Source organism: Thalassophryne amazonica, chromosome 14 (genome assembly GCF_902500255.1).
Source record: "Thalassophryne amazonica chromosome 14, fThaAma1.1, whole genome shotgun sequence".
Lineage (NCBI taxonomy): Eukaryota > Metazoa > Chordata > Actinopteri > Batrachoidiformes > Batrachoididae > Thalassophryne > Thalassophryne amazonica.
Window position 1 is genome coordinate 47,619,779 of NC_047116.1, and position 18,967 is coordinate 47,638,745.

Genomic DNA, 18,967 nt, shown 5'->3' on the forward strand with positions numbered 1-18,967 from the left:
ATATGAAAATATACATTTGATCATGTGAACACTCAGCTGGTGATCTGAATGTCACATCCACCACATGAGTTATGGTCCACATGATGAGGCCCAAATATCAGGTTGTCTTGTCAGACAAGTTCAGCTCTTGTTTTGTTGACGTAGACCTTTGATCTGTTTTTTGTTTAACTGATGCAGATCAGTGTTAGTGTGATCATATGTGCACCATAAGGAGAGATCAGATAAACAGCAGCCAGTTCAGGTATGCTGCTCTGTGGAAACACAAGCCCTGTTGCACACCCTGGGCCAAGAGTGAGCTCATGGGTCTCAGTGCGGCTTTGGCCCAAACAGCCAGTGGAAATGTGAAATTAGACAACGTATGGAAATGCATGGCAGCATCAGTTACACACAGAACATTGCATGACATTCTCTAACGTTCTTTGTGGAGAAAATTTTCAACTAGTTTGTCAAATGTTGCAGATATAAGGAAATTGTTGCATTTTAAGAAATTGTTTTGTTGAAAATTAGACTATTGGGCATTAAAAACTGAACTATAGCAGAGTGGTTTCACACAGTATTAATGTATTTCTGAAAAACGTGGCCCTATATAAACTGAAATCAACTGTCAAAGTTGATTTAACACAACTCTTTCTACTGTAGTTTTGTTACTTTTGTGAAGCCACACATAGATTCCTTTAACTGAGGACTTTTCCCCCCAAAAGATGATTATACATCATACATCCTGTTGAGTCATAGAACTGTGGGTGATAATTTGCGTTGGTACGTTCCGCTATTGCTGGTTGGACCCCCACTCAGGAGACATAAGGGGCGGCTTACTTGTCTATAAAAGCCATGGAAATATGAGATGTGTGTGTGTGTGTGTGCGCACTCGTATAAAAGAATGACATCATCCTTAGTACATGCATTTGGTTTATACCCAGTGATTATACTGTTGTAACAGACGATAACTTTCTCAGAAGATGCTTAGACTCAAACTTTTCTGTCTGGGATTTTATGACAAATTCAAAACACAGTGCTTCAGAGATGTCCTTAGTTTTAGTTGAAAGTGATAAAATGTACATGTACTCAGTAAAAATGACTAGATGATAGATAGATAGATAGATAGATAGATAGATAGATAGATAGATAGATAGATAGATAGATAGATAGATAGATAGATAGATAGATAGATAGATAGATAGATAGATAGATAGATAGATAGATAGATAGATAGATAGATAGATAGATAGATAGATAGATAGATAGATAGATAGATAGATAGATAGATAGATAGATAGATAGATAGATAGATAGATAGAACCTCACCATTATAACAGCTCAGAATTACAGAAGACAAATGTATGACCCCCCGAATGAAATTTAAAGTTTTCTTCAAATTTTTTCCAAGTGCATTGCTAGCAGAGCAAGGAATTTTTCAACAAAGCATTTCTAAACATCCTAGTTTTATTTTGGATGCTTACATTATTTTACTGAAGGTCATTAAAGTCATGACGACATTGTTGTGAAAGTGTAGTGACACGGACCCACAACAGGGGGCGTTAATGAACGGACAATGGATAAGCCAAAAAATAACAATTTAATGTGAACTGCACAACGGAATACAGACAATAACAATTGAGGAGTACAGTCAATCATACACAAGGTGATGTGTGGGCAGGCTCGAGGATAGAAGACGTCTGTCCAGAGAACAGCCGGATCCCACACGGCTTCCACCGCCAGCGGATCTGAAGAACACCGGAGCCGCCAAGTCCCGAATCCCAGGTGGCCACCGTCTCCAGCTGTCAGACCTGGTACTGCTGGCAGAAACAGAAACAGTTAATGGTGAGTGTGTGAAGACACACCCAGTAATCCTTCCTTGCTCAGTTCCTCCGGGAGGGAGAACCTCCACCTCCAGAAACAGAATCACCCGTGCAGCTCCTGTCAGTCACTTCCCTGGAAGGAGTGAGAGGCGAAGACGTCGCACTCACACTATCCGCCAATCCAGCTTCAGACCGTATCCACAGGAAAACGGCTGCAAAAAGAGTTCAGACTATTTGTCAGCGTTAAATACAGCAGAGAAATGACCTTGAGTGGTAGCTGATTTCTCGGCGAGGAGGTGGAGTTGCAGTCCGGCATTTATAGTGATGGTGATGAGTTGGATGAGTGACAGCTGGTGCAGATGATAAGTGACAGCTGTCACTCCCAGTGGCTCCGACGCCCTCTCGTGCTTGAAGCCCGCACTCCAAGCAGGGCGCCATCTGGTGGTGGTGGGCCAGCAGTACCTCCTCTTCAGCGGCCCACACAACAGGACTCCCCCCTCAATGGGTGCCTCCTGGCGCCCGACCAGGCTTGTCCGGGTGCCGGGCGTAGAAGTCGGCCAGGAGGGCCGGGTCCAGGATGAAGCTCCTCTTCACCCAGGAGCATTCTTCAGGTCCGTATCCCTCCAAGTCCACCAAGTACTGGAACCCCCGGCCCTTCCGATGGACGTCCAGGAGCCGGCGCACAGTCCAAGCCGGCTCCCCGTCAATGATCCGGGCAGGAGGCAGCGCCGGTCCAGGAGCACAGAGCGGAGAGGTATGGCAGGGTTTGAGGCTTGACACATGAAAAACTGGATGAATCCGAAGCTGGCAGCTTCACTGCGGCTGGACTGAGGACTTTAGTGATGGTGAAGGGTCCTATGAATCTGTCCTTTAGTTTCTGGGATTCCAATTGCAGGGGGATGTCCTTTGTAGATAGCCAAACCGCCTGCCCGGGCTGATACGTAGGGGCCGGGGCACGGCGGTGGTCTGCATGGGCCTTAGCCCTCGTCCGGGCTTTGAGCAGGGCAGAGCGGGCGGTACGCCACACCCGACGGCACTTCCTCAGATGGGCCTGAACCGAGGGCACCCCAACCTCTCCCTCCACTAGCGGAAATAATGGGGGCTGGTACCCCAAACATACCTCAAACGGGGAGAGGCCGGTGGCAGATGAAACTTGGCTATTATGAGCGTACTCGATCCAGGCCAGATGGTTGCTCCAGGCCATCGGGTGCACGGAGGTCACGCAGCAGAGGACCTGCTCCAGTTCCTGGTTCGTCCGCCCTGCCTGCCCGTTCGTCTGGGGGTGGTACCCAGACGAGAGACTTACGGTGGCCCCCAGTTCCCTGCAGAAACTCCTCCAGACCTGGGAGGAGAACTGAGGACCACGATCTGAGACAATGTCCGATGGAATTCCATGCAGACGCACAACGTGGTGGACCAGCAGGTCTGCACTCTCCTGGGCCATCGGGAGCTTTGGGAGGGCAACGAAGTGGGCCGCCTTGGAGAACCGGTCCACTATCGTGAGGATGGCAGTCATGCCCTGGGACGGCGGGAGGCCCGTGACGAAGTCCAGGCCGATGTGAGACCAGGGGCGATGAGGCATGAGCAGAGGCTGGAGGAGGCCTTGGGTCTTGTGGTGGTCGGCTTTGCCCCTGTCGCAGGTGGTGCAGGCCTGGACGTACTCCCAGACGTCGGCTTCCAGAGACGCCCACCAGAAGCGCTGCCAGACCACTGCCATGGTCCTTCGCACCCCCGGGTGGCAGGAGAGCTTGGAACCGTGACAGAATTCCAGGACTGCAGCCCTGGCCTCTGGTGGGACGTACATCTTGTTCTTCGGTCCAGTCCCCAGGTCCGGGTTCCATGTCAGGGCCTCCCGGATGGTCTTCTCCACGTCCCAGGTGAAGGTGTCCATGACAGTGGACTCGGGGACGATGGTTTCTGTTGGGTCTGACAGCTCGGTCCTGACTTCCTCCTCGTGCACCCGGGACAGGGCGTCAGACCGTTGGTTCTTCGTCCCGGGGCGGTATGTGATCTAAAAGTCAAAACGCCCGAAGAACAGTGACCAGTGGGCTTGCCTGGGGTTCAGACGCTTAGCAGTCCGAATGTACTCCAGGTTCCAATGGTCTGTGAAAACCATGAATGGTACCGAAGCTCCCTCCAACAGGTGTCTCCACTCCTCCAGAGCCTCCTTCACCGCAAGAAGTTCCTGATTGCCGACGTCATAGTTCCTTTCAGCCGGGGTCAACCTGCGGGAAAAGTAGGCACATGGGTGGAGAACCTTGTCGGACTCCCCGCTCTGGGATAGCACGGCTCCTATCCCTGAGTCAGAGGCATCCACTTCAACTATAAACTGGCGATTAGGATCGGGCTGCACCAGGACTGGTGCAGTCGAGAACCGGCGTTTCAACTCCCTAAACGCGGCTTCGCACCGATCCAACCAGGTGAAGGGGACTTTTGTGGAGGTCAGGGCTGTCAGGGGGCTAACTACCTGACTGTAGCCTTTGATGAACATCCGGTAAAAATTAGCAAAACTGAGGAACTGCTGTAGTTTCCTATGGTTTGTTGGTTGGGGCCAATCTCTCACCGCCGCAACCTTGGCCGGATCAGGGGTGACGGAGTTGGAGGAGATTATAAACCCCAGGAAGGACAAAGAAGTACGGTGGAACTCGCACTTCTCGCCCTTCACAAACAGCCGGTTCTCCAACAACCGCTGCAGGACCTGACGTACATGCTTAACATGGGTCTCAGGATCCGGGGAAAAAATGAGTATATTGTCCAGATATACAAAGACAAACCGATGCAGGAAGTCCCGCAAGATGTCATTAACCAAGGCCTGGAATGTCGCGGGCGCATTGGTGAGGCCGAACGGCATGACCAGGTACTCAAAGTGACCTAACGGGGTGCTAAATGCCGTCTTCCACTCGTCTCCCTCCCGGATCCGAACCAAGTGATAAGCATTCCTAAGATCCAGTTTAGTGAAAATTTGGGCTCCATGCAAGGGCGTGAACACTGAATCCAACAGAGGTAACGGGTATTGGTTGTGAACCGTGATCTCGTTCAGCCCTCTGTAGTCAGTGCATGGACGGAATCCACCGTCTTTTTTGCCCACAAAAAAGAAACCAGCACCCATCGGGGAGGTGGAGTTCCGGATCAACCCGGCAGCTAACGAGTCCCGGATGTAGGTCTCCATTGATTCGCGTTCCAGACATGAGAGGTTGTACAGTCTGCTGGACGGGTACTCAGCGCCCGGTATCAAATCAATGGCACAATCGTACGGACGGTGCCGGGGCAGCGTGAGTGCCAGATCTTTGCTGAAGACGTCAGCACTGTCATGGTACTCGGCTGGCACCGCCGCCAGATTGGGGGGGACTAAAACCTCCTCCTTAGCTGTCACACCGGGTGGAACCGAGGATCCTAAACACTCCCGGTGGCAGGTTTCGCTCCACCGCGTCACAACCCCAGATGGCCAATCAATCCGGGGATTGTGTTTTAACACCCATGGAAAACCCAAAATCACTCGGGAGGTAGAAGGTGTTACATAAAACACAATCTCTTCCTTGTGATTTCCAGACACAACCATTGTCACTGGCTGTGTCTGATGTGTGATTAGTGGAAGAAGGGTGCCATCTAGTGCCCGTACCGACAATGGTGATGGTAAGGCTACTAGAGGGAGCCCAACCTCCTTTGCCCATCTGCTATCCAGGCCAGCAGTACCTCCTCTTCAGCGGCCAATCAATCAATCAATCAATCAATCAATCAATTTTTTTATATAGCGCCAAATCACAACAAACAGTTGCCCCAAGGCGCTTTATATTGTAAGGCAAGGCCATACAATAATTATGTAAAACCCCAACGGTCAAAACGACCCCCTGTGAGCAAGCACTTGGCTACAGTGGGAAGGAAAAACTCCCTTTTAACAGGAAGAAACCTCCAGCAGAACCAGGCTCAGGGAGGGGCAGTCTTCTGCTGGGACTGGTTGGGGCTGAGGGAGAGAACCAGGAAAAAGACATGCTGTGGAGGGGAGCAGAGATTGATCACTAATGATTAAATGCAGAGTGGTGCATACAGAGCAAAAAGAGAAAGAAACAGTGCATCATAACAACACAACAGACATGCTGAATATCTGCTGGATGATTTCACTGATTGCTGATGATGTGACATTTATGACTGACTATGTTTGCCTGTTCAGCAAAAATCTGATTATTGCCCTTATTCTGAAAAAAAAAAACATATTTAGATTATAGCATTTGCATGAGTTGTTTAAAGAATATTACATTCATATTCCTCTTGACATTTTTTAGAGCTAAGTCTGATTAATGACTCACAGGCACATTATGTCATCTATGTTTTATGTCTTTCAAAATGCTAGTAAAACTGGAGTTACGGTAATCTGAAAACACTTAAACTGCAGTGCCTTATTCAGAATAGCGTCTTAATCAGATTAATATCTCCAAATTACTTTAGATGTAAACACTATAAGGTTAGTTGTCTCCCTGCAGTGTTGTTCCTTGATGCTTCTACGTATAACAGTGTCAGATTAAACTGAAAAGTACTGTATGCAAGTACTGCATTTCTTTAAGTCAAGTCTGAGTCCCTGTCAGGTATCTTAAGGAAAACAGTTCAGTTCATTCACCAGTTTCAAAACAATTTGTCAATTCTACAAGCCCCAAGGACAAGCAAAGTATCTTTAGCCTGCGGCCTTCTCTGCACTCACAAACTTACAAGTTCAGGCTCGCTCCAGGTGAAATACTTTGAGTCCAACAATTCAGCTGAAACAAAGGTTAACTCTTTCCTTATTTAATTAGCTATGCACTGAAATGTATCCTGACCTTATTTTTAAAATATGAATATTAATTAAAAATGTAAAGAAATTCTGACATTTTTGACATATTGTCATTTATAAACACTGTGTACTCCATCCAAAACCTAAAATAGTTAAATTAATGAAATAAAATAAAAAATGAGTGCAACTTTCCTACACTTGGATTTTAAAAGGAATGCCAAGTGGGTATCTCACTCATTCTTTAGATGATGCATGCATACTTTTTTCAAAATGAGCCAAGCTTCATATGATGCAGAGGAAATAAAAAGAAGGTAAAACAGCCATTAATATTAAACAAAAGTCCCAGTGCCATAGAGTTTACATTTTATTATCTTTTAAATATTGTCTCTGTTCACAACCACACACCTATAGGAACGTGGACAATATACCATTCAGAAACTTTCCTCAGTCATTTTGTTGTTATTACTATTTCTTGATTGAGGCAGCTGGGGTGGTTTGGGCCTCTGGTGAGAATGCCCCCTTGGTTGTCTCCTTAGGGAGGTTTTTCAGGTACATCCAAGTGAGAGAAGCACTCAGGGGAGACGCTAGGACACATGGGGCCCCCTAGGAAGAGTCAGAAGTTGGCCAAAGGGAAGTATGGGGTAAGCTGCTTAGTCTGCTGCCGCAGTGAAGCAGCAGAAAATGAATGAATGAGTAACTGGAAGAATTAGTTGATTGATTTCAGAAGAGAGACTCTGAACAGAGTCCTTTTCTCCACATTTCTGACCACTGTTTCAAGTTCACATTTGGTGTAATTGCGCTCCTTCAACACTTTTGTCCTCTTTTTCATTTCTGTGTTCTCTTTTTTGTGACACAATGGATCTATCTGAATATCAGAATATATATATATATAGAATATACTATCAGAATCAGAGGTCATATATGCAAATGATCATTTTAGGGCATGTCTAAATGTTTTATGGAAAAAAAATATGGATTTTGACAGTAGGTACTTGCATATTTACACATGCTCATGATGATCAAGATTTAAACAAAGGAACCCTGTCTACACATGACTTTATAAGTCTGGAAAAATATTCATATTTTGTTTTTATGTGTTCACACAGTTTAAGTCATGATTCAAAACAAAGGTTTTTTTTTTTAAATAAATGAGGTCCCTGGTGGCTGAGATTAACTTCCTGAAATTGTGTTATAATATGACCCCTTTAATGGGGGCCTTTCATGCAAGAATGTAACAAAGGAGGGAAAGTATCACAAATTCTCAGCATGAGTACACTACTGTACGTACTAGGACAGACACATTTACCCAGCAGTGCTGCTTTTACATTATAACACATTCCATTTCACCTCAGTAATATGAGGTACTTTTGATTCTGCCAGTCATATGCACAGACCACTGTTCCAATCAGGAATATTTGATCCAACAGCAAACGCTGCATTCATCCAAGCCCATGTGACCACAAGCCAGGGAGCAATTTTGCATATGGAGACAGAAAAGCTGAGGCCTCACAGAGCTCGGATAATAAAGTCGTCTCTCCTTACAGTGCCCTCGGGATGAGGTCAAATGAACCACATCATCCCCAGTAATGTGAATACAAAAATTATGTTGAAATCTATTAAAAAATAACACTTCAGGCTCCATTGTGCTCATAACAATAGCTGTTACAGTGCCCTCCAAAAAATATTGGGCCCCTTTGTATTTCACACATTTTAATTTGTATATGCCATTTCAAATACAAAAAGTAAATCAGGCTTGGTATAGAGGTGGTATAGAGGTATAACGGAGGGTTTTCTTAAAAAGAAGACCTGAAATTTCAGCTACAAGTTACAAATTCCAGTTACACCCAGAAGGTACATCTGAGATGGAAGCTGAGATTTGATGTTTTGGTGAAAGAAAATCCTCTGCACTACTTCATCATGAAGCTGTGTAAATAGTGATATAAAAAACAAAACATGCACTATGCACAATTTCTCCAATCACAGCCACAGAAGTGTAAAAAGAGTGTGATTTTCTGAATTTTTTTTTTTTTTTTTTGTCTCTCACAGTTGAAGTGTACCTACAATAAAAAATTACAGACCTCTTCATTCTTTTAACTTGTAAAATCGACAGTGTATCAAATACTTATTTGCCTCACTGTATTCAGTGACTTGGAAATGTAGCCATCCCCTGACTTTTCTGAAGAAAACTGGCAATAAAACTGATTATTTACAGGTTGCGAAAGGCGCACATTATTTATGTAACCCATCATCTTGGCTTTTATATTTTTTTAATTAATTTATGTCAAGTTGTAGAGATATGCTTTGAGTTTGAGTTTAAGGAAGTAAATTTTAGAAATTTTTATATAAAGAAGCCTGATTTACTTTTTGTATTGGTGTTGGTGCACTGACTTCATGTATCCATCCCCTGACTTGTCTGAAGAAAACCGGCAATAAAAGTGATTATTATATGGTTACAACGCTACGCTCACTCTGATCAGCTGATTTTTGGTCTGATATTTTCGCAGACCGTCACCTTGACAGTCAGTCTGGATTGTTTCCTCTGTGTTTTTTGCACGGGTCCTCGCTAATGCTCAGTCTGTACTGTCAACACCTCGGTCTGATATTTTCCCGTACAAACCTCATGCTCAGTTAATAATCCTTTATTATTTACAGGTATTATACCAAATGGGGCCATTACAAATACAGGTAAAACTTACGGTGGTAAAACTTACAATTTCTAATCTACATTGTTTATAAATGTAATAATTAAATTTGTTTGAACATTTTTCTAACATTTAAATTCTTTCTAAATGTTTTAGTTGTTGAAATTATTATAAGTAGTATTAGTAATATGAAAAGTTGTCTTCAAAAGTGGACCTTTAATCTAGGGATGTTGCGGGGGAGCACATTTCCCCAACCCCCATGCTCCCTCTCAATTCAGTTTAATTAATTTCATTTATATAGCACCAAATCACAACAAAGTTGCATCAAGGCACTTCACACAAGTAAGGTCTAACCTTACCAACCCCAAGAGCAAGCACACAGGTGACAGTGGTAAGGAAAAACTCCCTCTGATGATTTGAAGAAGAAACCTCAAGCAGACCAGACTAAAAGGGGTGACCTTCTGCTTGGGCCATTCCACCGACACAATTAACAAAACAAATTTAAAAAACAAAGGAAATTTTGGGCATCCATGCTGGTGCACATGACGGAGGCTTGCAGAAGAAGACAGAGAAAGAGAGAGAGAAAATCTGACCGTTTTATTGATGCAGGGATATCATTCCACAGAACAGGGGTACGATAAGAGAAAGCTCTGTGACCCGTAGACTTTTTATTCACCCTGAGGACACACAGTAGTCCTGCACCATGAGAACGCAGAGCCCAGGCCAGTATGTAGGGTTTTAGTAGGTCAGCGAAGTAGGGAGGTGCCAGTCTGTGAACAAATTTATAGGTTAGTATGTAACAGAACCTTAAAATCTGATTTCACAGGGACAGGAAGCCAGTGAAGAGACAACCTGGTCTCACGGCAAGTTGTGATTCAGCAGCACGAAATATACATTAATCTATTGCTTCGTGATATTGTCATTTTCGTCACAACAGCACAAATTCATTCTAATTCATTCTGTGATGGCTGCACAAAATTAAAAGTGAAGTGGTGGGGGGGGTCTGGGTGGCTATGTTTAGGGTTGGGGGAAGGAGTAGGGTTAGGTTATCATTGGGGATAGGAGTAGGGTTAGTAATAGTGAGTAAAAAAAAACCCTGTCATGAAAATTTGACTAATTTTGTGACAGAAGCACAAAAAAATAAAAAAGTGAGACTGGGCTAGAAGGGATGCCAAAATGGGTGTAAAGTGGTCAAACTTTCTGCTTCCTGTCAAACGTCTGGCAGCAGCATTTTGAACCAATTGGAGAGCCATAATGTTGGACTGCAGTAAACCAGAAAATAGAACATTCCAGTAGTTCAATCTAGAAGAGACAAATGCATGAACCAGGGTCTCAGCATCAGCCACAGACAGAATGAGACAAATCTTCACAATATTTCATAGGTGGAAGAAAGCAGTCAAAGGACAATGTAGAATCAAAAATTACCCCAAGTTTCCTTACTGTCAGTGTGATGTATAACACACAAGTCTAGGCTAAACATTAACTGGTCAAATTGATGCCGATGTCTCGCTGGACCAAGAACCATCATTTCAGTCTTATCAGCACATAAAAGTAGGAAATTGGTAGAAATCCAGCTTTTCACTGATGCAAGGCAATCTTTGAAGGATTTTATGTGGATGAGATTACCAGCAGTTATCAGCAAGTATAACTGAGTATCATCAGCATAGCAAGGAACGGTAATCCCAAAATGCTACAATATGTCCGTCGGACCTTTCCGTCTGGATTTACCCCTGATTTTCCTTCTGAGCAGGAAGAATGTATAATGTGTATTGTATGCATAAAACATGACCAGATTGGCAGGTAAGAAAGTTTTATCAGTGTTTTTTTTTTTACGTCATAAAAAGTCTCAGAAAGAGACTATATGTGCATTTGGGTGGGGGAAAAATGTGTTGGTATTTGTTGTTAATGTGCTGCCAATCAGATGTTTTTAGCGAGGACATTCAGAGCAGCAGAGTTTAAAAGAAAAAAAAAGTGTAAAAATGTCTTTGTAAAGCTCAGTGAAAGTGTGCTGTCGTCACTGCCCTTTGAGGGATGACAACTGTTTTTTTCAACTCAAGCTGCTGCACAAAATAGTGGATGAAAAGTTTGCAGTTCACAGTGACTTGGAGAAGTAACTTTAATCTGATTACTGATTTGGAAAGATTAACACATTAGATTGCTTGTTACTGAAAGAGTAATGCATTAATAAGTAACACATTAACAAGTAACATCACTGACAAAGAGAGACAGCGTAGGATTGCTGCTGGAAAGTGCATATATTGTAGTGCCTAGAGCCACGTGCTCCGTGATTGTTTGGTTCTGGGCTATGAGTGTGCCAAGCCAAAGTCACAGGTGAATATTCAGTGCCCACCCAATCCCAGCCACCATCCACTTTCAGCACAGTTCTATTTCAGTACAGACACTTACTGACTCCGGGGCTGAAGGTAATTTTCTTGACACCAGCATTGTCACACAAGTTCGCATACTGATGGTGGAAATCAGCACCTCAATCACAGTACATGCTCTTGATGGCACAAGACTGCCTGTTATCACACACCAAACAGAACAAGTCATGTTACTGTGTCGGGAAATCACCAGGAGAACATTTTGTTTCTTGTTTTCCTCTCCTCATCTCCGTTGGTGTTGGTGCACTCCTGGCTCACCCTCCACAGTCTGGGTATTGACTGGCCATCCAGTAAAATCACCCAGTGGAGCAAAGCCTGCCACCGCAGGTGTTTACAGTCCTGTGTGTCCCCTAGTCATGGTGCCAGAGTGGATTTTGCCACTAATGTGGTGGTTGGAGTACTCAAATGGGACATCCAAAGGGTTGTCTGGAAGGCACAGTAACAGCAGCCAAATACTGGAGAAGGGCCTCTGGGGTGGCTGTTTGTTCCAACATCCGCCTGATCAGAAGTACTCCAATTCTGCCACAGCTCCAAACTCTCCTGTCATCCTGAAATCCACCAGACATTGAACACTGCCCACCTGCAGCGCTGTCGGCGGGTGTGGAAGACAGCCTGTTCCGCTCCTCCAGACGAGGGACTAGACCAGATGTCATGCAGACCGGCATCACACCCTTGCCCTCCAGTATCAATCAGACCAGGAGGTGTGGTTATCAGTCAAAGACATTCTGCTAAAATCATAGGCATGAAAACTAGCACCTCGCTATCTCGGTCCATTCGTGGTGTACTGGGTGATCAACCTTGTTGTGGTTTGCTCCACCTGCCTCAGCCCCTGTGGATTCATCCTGCTTTCCATGTCTCACATCTCAAACCTGTGCACAACATTCCAGCATCATTCATCCTTGTCATTCAATAAACTGTTATCTTGTTTTCACCACAGCTCCCTGCATTTTTGGGTCCAATTTTGGTCTTTCAGTTCGACCATAACAAAAATTGACAAACAAGCCCATTTCAAGCTACATATAACTTCAACACCACACATATATTGAGAACACAAGGAGAAGGGACAAATGTCCATCCATCCATCCATTTTCTTCCACTTTATCCAGAGTCGGGTCGCGGGGGTAGCAGCTCAAGCAAAGCCGTCCAGACCTCCCGATCCACACACACCTCCCCCAGCTCCTCCGGGGGAACCCCAAGATGCTCCCAAGCCAGCTGAGAAATGTAGTCCCTCCAGCGCATCCTGGGTCCCCCCCGGGGCCCCCCCCAATGGGACGTGCCCAGAACACCTCACCAGCGAGGCGCCCAGGGGGCATCCAGAAAAGATGCCCGAGCCACCTCAACTGACTCCTTTCGACGTGGAGGAGCAGCAGCTCGACTCCGAGCTCGTCCCGAGTCACCAAGCTCCTCATCCTATCTCTAAGGGAGCGCCCAGCCACCCTGCGGAGGAAACTCATCTCGGCCGCTTGTACTCACAGTCTCGTTCTTTCGGTCATGAGCCAAATCTCATGACCATAGGTGAGGATCGGAACGTAGATCAGCTCTCTCTTCAACAAGACGGTCCAATACAGCAACCACATCACTGCAGATGCTGCACCGATCCGTCTATCAATCTCACGTTCCATCCGTCCCTCACTCGTGAACAAGACCCCAAGATACTTAAACTCCTCCACTTGAGGCAAGGACACTCCACCGACCTGAAGAGGGCAAAGCACCTTTTTCCGGTCGAGAACCATGGCCTCGGATTTGGAGGTGCTGATTTTCATCCTGGACACTTCACACTCATCTGCAAACCACCCCAGTGCACGCTGAAGGTCCTGATTTGACGAAGCCAACAGAACCACATCGTCCGCAAACAGCAGAGACGAGATTCTGTGGTTCCCAAACCAGACCCCCTCTACACCGTGGCTGCGCCTAGAAATTCTGTCCATAAAAATAATGAACAGAACCGGTGACAAAGGGCAGCCCTGGGGGAAGCCAACGTGCACTGGAAACAGCTTTGACTTACTACCAGCAATGTAGTAAGCTCCTGCTGCGGTTGTACAGGGACCGGATAGCCCTTAGCAAAGGACCCTGTACTCCTGGAGCACTCCCCACAGGGTGCCCCGAGGGACATGGTCGAACGCCTTCTCCAGATCCACAAAACACATGTGGACTGGTTGGGCGAACTCTCCCATGAACCCTCGAGCACCTGATGGAGCGTGTAGAGCTGGTCCAGTGTGCCGCGACCAGGATGAAAACCACACTGCTCCTCCTGAATCCGAGGTTCGACCATCGGTTGAATTCTCCTCTCCAGTACCCTCGAATAGACCTTACCGGGGAGGCTGAGGAGTGTGATCCCCCTATAGTTGGAACACACCCTCCGGTCCACCAGCACCATAAACAGTGCTGATGGAGAGCTGATTCCGCCTCCTGAGGCGTCGAATGGTTTGCGACCACACAGGCTGTGGCACGCTTGGCCTGCCGGTACCTGTTAGCTGCCTTTGGGGTCCCACCTACCAACAAAGATAAGTAGGACTCCTTCTTCAGCTTGACGGCATCCCTTACTTCCGGTGTCCACCACCGGGTTCGGGGATTGCCACTGCCACAGGCACCAGAGACCTTGCGACCACAGCTACGAGCGGCCGCATCGACAATGGAGGTGGAGAACATGGTCCACTCGGACTCCATGTGGGAGTTGAAGACCTCACTGACAGAGGGTTCCGCCAGTCATTCCCAGCAGACCCTCACGATACATTTGACCAGCTTCCTCCCATTCCAGCGGATCCAACTCACCACCAGGTGGTGATCGGTCGACAGCTCTGCCCCTCTCTTCACTCGAGTGTCCGAGACACGTGGCCGAAGGTCAGATGATACGACTACAAAGTCGATCATCGACCTCCAGCTCAGGGTGTCCTGGTGCCACGTGCACTTATGGACACCCTTGTGCTTGAACATGGTGTTTGTGATGGACAAACTGTGACTAGCACAAAAGTCCAACAACTGAACACCACTCGGGTTCAGATCGGGGAGGCCGTGCTTCCCGATCACCCCCCTACAGGTCTCACTGTCGCCCAGAATGCTTATTGGATTTTTGTGTCGACCAGTGCCAATGTTATTTAAGTTTTTATGACATAACATCTGTTAGTCAGAAAATTAAGGAATATTTATTTGATTTTATTTATTTATTTATTTATTTATTTTGTGGAAATGGCTGTTCACAGACTTGGTCTACTGCAAATTTTGAGTACCTTCACTCTGTTTTTGTTTTACAGCTATTCATACAAGATTTTTACAGCAGGATATTGTGTTGGTATGATCTCAAAATTTGATTTTAAGAACATAACTAATGCAACGCAAACAATAATGATTTACTTATGTGATTCAGCTTGGGACTTCGGTGAGGATGGTCACATTCCTCCCCTCTCCTCTCCTCCTTTCTGTTCTCTATCTGTGCTCTGACCTTCAAAGTCCCAGTTTCACCAGACTGTGAATTCTTCAAATTAAAATTTGGATTAACCCTGGAATTGATCAGCTGGTCTCTCACCGCTATTGACAGCATTTTTTTCGACAAGGAAATCAGGCCTGGGGGACCCTGCGTGCCCTGATGGAACCTACCCAGGAGGCTATGCTCTTGATGCCTGAGAGAAATGAAGCGTGGCATGCATGGCTCCATTCTCTGTGGAAGACGTTGAGTATTCATTTCTATTCGCTTTTATGGTGGGAGGTTTGGCGCTGATTGGTTTGTGCGTTGCCCTGACCCACAGGAATATTAGCAAGACGGCTACTACCAGAATCTTGTCCCCTCATCTCTCCGTCATGATTAATGAGTTGGGCAATGCTGTGTAATCTCAGACTGTGTAAACTCTTGAACTCAAATGCAAAATGGATACTATATTGGAGCATATCGCTGCATTGCAAATGAATGCAGCGGTATGCGAATTCAGCTCCCCCTTCTCATCTATCTACCTCCCAGCCTGCTGTTGCCTAGCAACAACAGACTTTACATTACACACACAGACAGAAACTGACAGAAACTTAACTCATCTGCACACGATGCATGTCTCCCTCCCTCCATCCCTATTACTCCCCTCACCCTGGGTTCCTCCCTAACACCTCGAAGGCAGCATGATATTTACTACTGCAGCCTTCAACTCCCCAAGCTGGGCAGCGCGGGCCCCTCAGGCTGCAGCATTCACCCACTTTGGCTCAATTCGGATGACGGACTGCTTCAAGTTTCGTTCACGTAAACAATGTCAAATGTATATGTGTTGTCTTTAATTCTGATGTATGCCATTATTACGGTAAACTAGTAATAATTGTGGATTAATTGCTGTTGTTGTTGCATTCGTGTAATGACAATGACAATAAATCTCATCTCTGATTTAATACATTTCTTTGTGGTAACACCCTGTCTTACTGAAAACCACACCTGCTCCAAATCCAACAGTGGCAGATGCTTCCATTGGATACAGATCAAAAACACATCTCCTTTCTGTAACATACAATTTATATTTAGGACATCTCTCTTTTACATGTATTTCCTTGGTGCTGGTCCATTTCAGATTTTATTGTTACAGTGGTTTATTGTTTTGAGTTGTAATTATTTAATTTACAATACTTTTAATTATATACATCCATCCATTCATTTTCCTGTGATATATCCGGAAAAGATGCCCAAGCCACTTCAGCTGGCTCCTTTTGATGTGGAGGTGCAGCGGCTCGACTCCGAGCTCCTCCCGAGTGACCGAGCTCCTCACCCTATCTCTAAGGGAGCACCCAGCCACCCTGTGGCGGAAACTCATCTCAGCCGCTTGTACTCGCAAACTCATTCTTTCGGCCATGAGCCAAATCTCATGACCATAGGTGAGGGTCGGAACGTAGATCAATCGGTAAATCGAGAGCTTTGCCCCCCTACTCAGCTCTCTCTACACCACGACGGTCCGATACAGCAACCGCATCACTGCAGATGCTGCGCTGAAAAGTCTGTCAATCTCACGCTCCATCCATCACTCATGAACAAGACCCCGAGATACTTAAACTCCTCCACTTGAGGCAAGGACACTCCACCAACCTGAAGAGGGCAAGGCACCTTTTTCCGGTCGAGAACCATGGCCTCGGATTTGTAGGTGCTGATTTTCATCCCGGATGCTTCACACTCGGCTGCAAACCACCCCAGTGCATGCTGAAGGTCCTGGTTTGACGAATTCAACAGAACCACATCGTCCGCAAACAGCAAAGATGAGATTCTGTGGTTCCCACACCGGAACCCCTCTACACCCTGGCTGCACCTAGAAATTCTGTCCATAAAGGTAATGAACAGAACTGGTGACAAAGGGCAGCCCTGGCGGAGGCCAACGTGCACTGGAAACAGGTTTGACTTACTACCGGCAATGCTAACCAAGCTCCTGCTGTTGTCGTACAGGGACTGGATAGGCCTTAGCAAAGGACCCCGGACCCCGTACTCTCGGAGCACCCCCCACAGGGTGCCCCAAGGGACACGGTCGAACGCCTTCTCCAGATCCACAAAGCACATGTGGACTGGTTGGGCGAACTCCCATGAACCCTCGAGCAACCGATGGAGTGTGTAGAGCTGGTCCAGTATGCCGCGACCAGGATGCAAACCACACTGCTCCTCCTGAACTCCTAACTTAAGGTACTCAGGACGGATTTCATCCACCCCAGGAGCCTTGCCACTGAGGAGCTTTCTAACCACCTTGGTGACTTCGGCCTGGGTGATGGATGAGTCCACCTCTGAGTCCCCAGTCTCTGCTTCCTCTTCGGAAGACGTGATAATGGGATTGAGGAGATCCTCAAAGTATTCCTTCCACCGCCCGACAACATCCCCAGTCAGGGTCAACAGCTCCCCACCCGCACCGTAGACAGTGCTGGTGGAGAGCTGCTTCCACCTCCTGAGGCATCGGACGGTTTGCCAGAATTTCTTCAAGGCTGACCGATAGTCCTCCTCCAGGAGGAGTACTTTTAATTATATGTAGTTGTTAAATGTAAAAGCACTATAATTGGTACATTTTGGTACTAAAAGTACCATATTAATACAATTCTTGTTATTCTCCTTATTATTAATTGACCTGATGCATCACAGTTCACCAAATTTAATGAGTGTACCCACATTATTATGCTCTTTAATTTGGTGGGTTATAAAATTAGAGCATTTATTAAGATGAGGACCAGTGTTTTAGCCATCCCTATGAAATGTATTTTTTTTTTTTTTTACAGAGCAAATAATTTTCATCACAGCATTTCTAAACATCCTAGTTTTATTTTGGATGCTTACATTATTAGATTTTGCACACAGAAACAAAATTATTTTATAAAAAACAAACAAACAAAAAAATACCAAGGTCAAAATTATTAGCCCCTCTAATACTAATAGTCAGTTGTGTGTCCATTTTGCTAGATACCAGCCTGCAGTCATTTGTTGTAGTTTTAAACAAATCTCAGACATGTCTCCTGAGGAATCTAAGCCCATTATTCTTTGGTAGCTCCTCTAGATTTGATGACCTTCCGGCATGGACCATGGTCTTCAGTTCACCCCACAGATTTTCAGTGGGAGTCAAGTCAGTGCTTTATGCAGGCCAGTCAGTAACATTCACTTTAGTCTTCTGGAGGTAGTGCTTCACCAGAAGTGACCTTCACTCACCGGCCGCTTTATGAGGTACACCTTGCTTGTACCGGGTTGGACCCACTTTTGCCTTCAGAAGGGCCTTAAATCTTTGTGGCATAGATTCAACAAGGTGTTGTAAACAGTCCTCAGAGATGCTGGTCCATATTGACATGATAGCAACAACCAGTTGCCCATTCAACCCATTTTTTGTTCACACAACTGCCTCTGGATATCACTGGATATCTTCTCTTATTTGGACCATTCTCTGCAAACCCTAGAGATGACTGTGCGTGAAAATCCCAGTAGGTCCGCAAGTTCTGAAATACTCAGACCATCCATCTGGCAAAAACAACCATGCCGCATACACTTAAATCCCCTTAAATCTTGAACTTCAGCAACTCATCTTCATCATATCTGGATGCTTACATGCATTGAGTTGCTGCCATGTTATTGGCTGGTTTGTGTTAACAAGCAATGGAACAGTTGTACCTAATAAAGTGGCTTTTGAGTGTGTGTGTATGTATGTACAGGTGAGCCCCATTAACCCATGCATGCAAAAGTTGCGATTCAGCTTTACTTGTGGTGAAGTTGTGGACCACAGAAATTTAATAAAAGTGACTTTTAATTTGACCATTTCTGGAAGGGGCAAGCGCGAGTGTAAATATGCACCCTGTACATGCATGAGGGTTGGGTGCGTGCCTCAGGTGTGGGAGACGAGAGCATGTATAAATTCTGGCCCAATCTGAAGTGGCTCTAAAGAGGAAGGTCACATCCAACAA